General features: G+C 35.0%; 1 non-coding gene across 1 annotated transcript; it reads left to right on the top strand.

Annotated features, from left to right (window-relative positions):
* Nucleotides 1-3,233: 3,233 nt before the first annotated feature.
* Nucleotides 3,234-3,337, top strand: LOC112095482. Its single transcript, XR_002903854.1, has one exon. It is a non-coding gene; the product is annotated as a small nucleolar RNA R71 (small nucleolar RNA).
* The last annotated feature ends 3,828 nt before the right edge of the window (nucleotides 3,338-7,165 follow it).

Genomic DNA, 7,165 nt, shown 5'->3' with positions numbered 1-7,165 from the left:
CACACTACTAGCATTTCTTTTTCAGTAGTTGAATAATTCAAATGTGCATCATTTAATGTCATACTAGCATAATAAATAACATGACGAAGTCGATCAACTCTTCGTCTTAATACTGGTCCTACTGTATAATCAGATGCATCACACATGAGCTCAAATGGTAAGCTCCAGTTTGAGGTTGAATGATGGGTGATGATGTCAACAACTGCTTCAATTTTTTAAACGCCACAAGACATGAATCATCAAAGATAAAATGTACATTCTTAGCAAGTAGATTGCATAAGGGTCTAGAAACTTTGCTAAAATAGATTGCATAAGGGTCTAGAAACTTTGCTAAAATCTTTAATGAAACGTCTATAAAAACCAGCATGCCCAAGGAAAGATCTTACTTCTCTTACTGTTTTGGGTGGAGGACTATTATAAATGAGATCTACCTTGACTTTGTCAACCTCAATACCTTTGCTTGAAATGATGTGACCAAGAACAATACCTTATTTTACCATAAAATGATACTTCTCTCAATTTAAGACTAAGTTCTTCTCAATACATCTCTACAGAACTAGTGTTAGACGATGTAAACATTGATCAAACGAGTCACCAAAGAGAGAAAAATTATCCATAAATACTTCTAGGAATCGTTCAACAATATCAGAAAAAAATGCTTAACATACATCGTTGAAATGTAGTAGGTGCATTACATAATCTAAATGGCATCCTCCTATATGCAAAAGTGCCAAAAGGGCAAGTGAAAGTGGTATTTTCTTGATCTTTTGGTGCTATGTGAATCTGATTATATCATGAGTAGCCATCTAGGAAGCAATACAATTCATGACCTGCTAATCTATCAAGTATTTGATCGATAAATGGTAAAGGAAAATGGTCTTTACGCATGACAGAATTCAACTTTCTATAATCAATGCATACACGACATCTTGTAGTCACTCTAGTGGGTATCAATTCATTATCAGCATTTGTAACTATTGTGACTTCTAACTTTTTGGGGACAACTTGTACAAGATTGGCCTATAAACTATCAGAAATGAGGTAAATGATACATGCGTCTAATAGCTTAAGGACTTAAGTTCTAACAACGTCTTTCATATTATGATTTAACAGACGTTGCATTTCTCTAGTAGGTTTAGTATTTTCATCAAGGTGAAGATAATGCATTCAGTATACTGGATTTATACCTTTTTTATGTCAGCTGTGGTCCATCCTAATACTCCTTTGTGTTCTTTTAAAATATCCAACAACTTACTTTTTTGTTCGTCGTTTAGGGATAATGAGATGATTACCGGCAGAGTACTTTCTTCTCCCAAAAACACATGTTCTAAAGTGTTGGGTAATGGTTTGAGCTCGCGTTTCGGTGGTGATTCTAATGATGGGATGAGTTTCTTCTCTAATGGTGCTAGTTGTTCAACTATTGACTTCCATTTATTAGTGTCAATGGATTGTGCTAAGTCAAGTAGGGTGCTGACCTCATCGACCGATCTGTTAATATCAAAATCCAAACCAAAGTAAATTAAGCATGTTTGTAAAAGGTTATCACTAAGGTTTGAAAGAAAAGTATTATCAACTAATGTTTCTATTAAATCCACATCAACAATTCCATCATCTGCATTGTGAGGTTGTTTGGCAATGTTGAAAATGTTTAGCTCCATAGTCATGTTGCCAAAAGACAACTGCATATTTTCAGTTCTGCATTGAATGTGAGCATCCGTAGTTGCCAAGAAAGGTCGGCCTAGGATAATGGGGATGTGCTTCCTTGAATCCTGGATTGGTTAAGTGTTAATTACAATGAAATCAATAGGAAAATAAAACTTGTCTACCTGGACAAGCACGTCCTCCACAATACCACGAGATATTTTTCTAGACCGATCTGCAAGTTGTAACACCACTGGAGTTGGGTGTAATTCTCTCAGTCCAAGTTTTATAAATATTGAATAAGGCAACAGATTTACATTAGCTCCTAAATCCAACAAAGCATTCTCAATTGTGTGGTTTCCTATGCTACATGAGATAGTGGGGGAGCCTGGGTCTTTGCATTTTAGAGGAATTTTGTGTTGGAGTATAGAACTAACTTTTTCTGTTAAAAAGACCTTCTTTTAAACATGGATGTTTCTCTTTTTAGTACAAAGGTCTTTAAGAAACTTGGCATAAGATGGAACTTATTTTATAGCATCAAGTAAAGGGATGTTAACACTTACCTGTTTGAAGATTTCAAGAATCTCACCTGTGGATTTTCCTTTCTTTCCCTTAGCTAACCTATGAGGAAATGGAGATTTCGGAACATATTCTCGTGGGTTGGTTTCTTCTTTCTCCTCCAGTGGTGAGTTTTCAACATTTAGAGGTACAATTTGATTTGTTTTCGTCACCGACATCTCTATTTTGTTGTCGACTTCTTTTCCTTTTCGCAAGTTCATGACAGCTTCGACCTCTCCGTGCTGCTGTGGTGAATTAATACTTGTTTCATGCACTCTTTTAGGATTAGGCACTGGTTGACTTGGAAACTTGTCTTTCTCAACAGTCATTGTCAAGGTCTGAACTGAAGAAGCAAGCTGTCCCACCATCTTCTCGAGGCTTGAAACTGATTGGGCTTGTCAGTTGAAGACTGCTCTTATCTCATTTCGTAGTTCATCAATGGTGCGGTTCTGTTGCTCGATCGTGGAGTGAGTAAGATTCTTAAGATTCTTGAGATTCTGGAATGAATCCTCCCATGGTCTGGGTTGAGATTAGTTCTAGTTCTGATAGTATGGTCTAAATGGGGGCTAAGAGGCTTGAGGAACTTGAGGAATTGGTTGCATTGGTGGAGCTAGAGCTGCTAGTCCATTCTGTTGGAATCCTTGAGACCATGAAAAATTGGGGTGGACTCTCCATCTAGGGTTATATGTGTTGGAGTATGGGTTGTAATTTGATGGTTTTGTCATGGTCATGTGGTTCTGTTGATTTAGCAATCGTTAATGATGTTATTTTTCGAGAGACCTTCAACCATTTCTTTGACTTCTTTAATTTCCGAACTTGACTCACCAACGTTAACCTCATTCACTCCTTTAATTCTTTTAGTATTCTTGAGTGATCGACTCCGTTATTGGGAATTATCTGCTTGTCGCTGAAAGAATTCACAAATCTCTTATGCACTTTTTGACATTAGCTCTCCTCCACTTGTTGCCATTAGCCATTCTTACACATGCGGCAATAATCCCTTCAAAAAGTATTAGCATTGGTGTCATTTCTCTTACCCATGATGTGGACACTTCAAGAGTAGCTCATTGAATCGCTCCCATGTTTCGAAAAACTGCTCGTCTTCTCTCTGGGTAAACTCTGAGATTTCCCTGTGAATAACATTGGTTTTATGCACTGGGAAATATTTATTCAAAGATTTTGTTACCATTTGTTCCTATGATATAATGCTATTAGCAGGCAATGTATTGAGATATGAACGAGCTTTATCCTTTAAAGAAATGGGAATAATCTGAGTTTAACATAATCATCTGAAAAATTCTCATATTTAAATGTTTGACAAACAGCATGAAAATCATTCAAATGATTATATGGGTCCTCATTTTCTAGGCCATAGAATGTTGGGAGACAATTTAGCACACTAGGTTTTAATTCAAAATTCCTAACAGCTACATTTGGGTATCTTATGCATGATGTGCTCAAATTAGCTAAGGGACTGAAATAGTCCTTAAATGGCCTCTCCTGTGGTGCTGGTTGTTGTTGCAAATCCATTTTTTTTAACGTGTTTGTGTGTGCGAAATGTTTTTTTAAGTTCAAGGTCTATAGGTTCAAGATTAGGTAATAATGACCTTCGACCATGCATGCAAAGAACAGAAAAATAAATGGAAACAAAATAAATAAAAATAAAAAAGAAGGAGAAATTACGGTACTAACCTTATTACACTATTAAAATCTTTCTATAAAAAAAACACTAAAAAATATGTGAAATAAATTAATAAGATAAACGAAAAATTACAAAGAAAAATAACTTAAAAATTAAATTACAAAAATTTAAAGAAGAGAAAATGAAAAGAAATTCTTACCTCTAAATGCAGATTTACTCTTTTTTTTAATAAGAAAAAAATTACAAGAAAACAATTAAAAGAAATTATTTACAAAAATTAATTCTACAAATTAAAATAACTTACCTCCCCGGAAACGGCGCCAAAAACTTGTTGTGCAAATTTTATTGAACTCGCAAGCGCACGAATCTATTGTACTGTACGCGCGATTTTTGGTCCACTAACATGCTGCCACGTCACCGATCAACAGTGCATAAGAATTTTCTCCAATGGAATCGTGACACCTCATCAGTCAATGCCACATCATCGGACAATTCCACGTCATCGTTCCGTATGTGTGAACAGTAATATGGACAGTACCGTACATGTGAATAGTATCATATATGTGAACAGTGCCATTTTTCTTTTTATGCTCCTCCTAAAGTTTTCGACTGTCCTGAGTTCAAAAGTCTGAGCTCTCGTTCTGTCGTCTGAGCTATCGTTCATTGTAAAATGACCATGATGCCCCTAAAATATATAAAATACTTAATTAAAATAAAACACACATAATTAAATCACAAAAAGCTTAAATATATAAAAGTAATAATGTTAGTAAAACTTGAAGTATAAAATGACGATTTCCCCTTTATAAATATACATTTTCTAACACTCAACAGAAGGCAGATAATTCACAATGGATATAGGTAGAGAATAAGAAATAGGGAGACAATTTCAGTGTACAGAGGCAACTGGATTCCAAGACCATCAACATTCAAGCCTCTTTCTAGAATAAAGATGCTTCAGTGCTGGTAGATAACGAAAATAATTGGAAGACAAATCTGATTCAGCAGAACTTTGTGAAGGAAGATGCAGAAGCCATTCTAAGCATTCCCTTGCCTAGAAGACAAAATGAAGATAAAGTAATCTGGCACAACGATAAAAGAGGGAAATATAAAGTGAAAAGTGGATACCAAGTGGCTCTAAATTTAAAATTTCCAGATTCTCCTAATTGCTCTAATAGTAGTAATAGTAACTAGAGTTTTATTTGAAAGCTCACTCTCCCGGCCAAAATCAAGATTTTCATCTAGAGGGTAGTAAAAAATTTATTGCCCACAGCTGAAAATTTGTGGAAGCGAAAGATTGTTCATGAGGCCTACTGCAAACAATGTGGAAATAGAGTGGAAAACACCATGCATGCTCTGATTACTTGTAAAGCTGCAAAGAAAGTTTGGCAACTCTCACCTCTGGCAAGTTCCTTTCAGGAAATGGGAAATCCTGATATTTTAGGAGACTTAATGAGATTACAGAAGAAGCTAAGTAGAGCTGACATGGAAATGATGATGAATATCCTTTGGGTGATCTGGTATGATAGAAACCAATTTGTTTGTGAAGATTTGAAGTTAGACCCAAGATTATCAATGGCCAAAGCTAAAGCAATTAATAAGGCTTTCAGAAGAACTTAGTTTCCAGAGATTACGAATGAAGAAAAATTATAGAAGATAAAGAAAACAGTCTGGACTCTCCCACCCCATAGATGGCTAAAGATCAATGTTGATGCAGCTACTGATTCAAATAAGAGTTATGCTGGATTAGGTGCAATAATAAAAGACTCTACTGGAAAATGCATAGCTGCAGGCATAAAAAATGTAAAGTTCAACGGAGAGGTGTCAAGTGTGGAGGCAGAAGCAGCTGAATGGGGAGTGCAAATAGCCCATTAGATGGGTATGCAATCAATAATTCTGGAAACATACTCTCAAGAAGTAGTAGATTCGATAAACGATAGAGAAAGGAGTTTAACAGAGATATGTTGGACTATTTCAGAAATTCAAAGCTTAAAGAAAACCTTCAGTTCTTTCAAAACAAAATATGTGCCCAGAGCTTGTAATACTAGTGCCCATCTTTTAGCTAAAATAGCATTGGAAAAGTTGGAATCTTTTGTATGGGTGGAAAATTTCCCACCTAAGATTAGACATGTATTCACCGGGTTGAAGTAATGAAAGCTTTACTTTTTCATTAAAAAAAAAAGTTCGTCTAGAAGGTTGACCTTGATTGATAGGGCATGTGATATGCTAAATCATATGAAGTTTTCTTGATATTGAATTATCATGGAAATGGTACATGGTTTATTGGGGATGGTGGAAAGATTTACATTGAAATTGATATGATAAGGAGACATAAAAAAAGGCTATTATTAATGCAATTTATAGGTTTTCAACAAATTAGATCGACTTTATTTAGTGTTTGCATTTAACGTAATAGACAATGAAATTAATGATTAGAAGTTTAATATGATTGCAGATGGCAGGTAATCCATGAATCTACATTGATTTTACATGTTCTTGTTCATTCTTTATTTTTGTGTACATAAAGCCTTCGATAAATGATAGTGTAGATTGCGGCACTTTTTTTTTATTGTAATAATCTACAGAAATTTATTGGGATTTCAAGTTTTATTTAAGATTGGTTCAAAAATATACTACCGCTAACAACATTTGAAGATAAATATACCCTTATCTTTAATTTTGTGAAAAGGAAAAAAAAGCCCTAAAAAAGGTAAATTCACGAAGTTTTAGTGAGTTGTCTCTTAGATTTTTATGGACATATTCCTTCATAATTTTGAAAACTCTTCTCTCAAGATGCAAAAGATATTCTAAAATTTAGATTCAATTAGTATGATTGTTCGGATTTGTTAGACCTTGATCGAATTAAATCAACCAAGATTCCCAAGATTTATCTAAACACTCTGATGCTTGATTAAGAAATTCTTAAGCAACAATAAAAGATACACAAAAGGAACTAAAGAACAACAACCAACAAAAAAAACAGATTTAAGTGGTTCAGCCTGGAGTTGGCTTACATCCACTGAAGAACAGAGCAACAATCTTTATTCAATCACCAGGAACAAGATACAAGTCTTTAGATGAAGTTACAAGCATTACACACCCTGATTCCACATCACTTAAGGCTATATATACATGCTTAAGTGAGCCCAAAAATTACCCCCACCAGTCAGCTCTCTTCTGTCAATAAAAACCAGATCTTCCCGCTCTTGTAACAGAAAATAACGACCTTCAGAGCCACGTGTTTGCTTCACGTTGAATAAAGGCTCTAAAACGGTACTCAGCAAAGTCGTATTGAATAAGTATAAGCATGTGACGACCACGTGC

This window comes from Citrus clementina, unplaced genomic scaffold (genome assembly GCF_000493195.1).
Source record: "Citrus clementina cultivar Clemenules unplaced genomic scaffold, Citrus_clementina_v1.0 scaffold_9, whole genome shotgun sequence".
Lineage (NCBI taxonomy): Eukaryota > Viridiplantae > Streptophyta > Magnoliopsida > Sapindales > Rutaceae > Citrus > Citrus x clementina.
The sequence above is the reverse complement of the archived record's forward strand: the minus strand, read 5'-3'. Positions and strand labels throughout refer to the sequence as shown.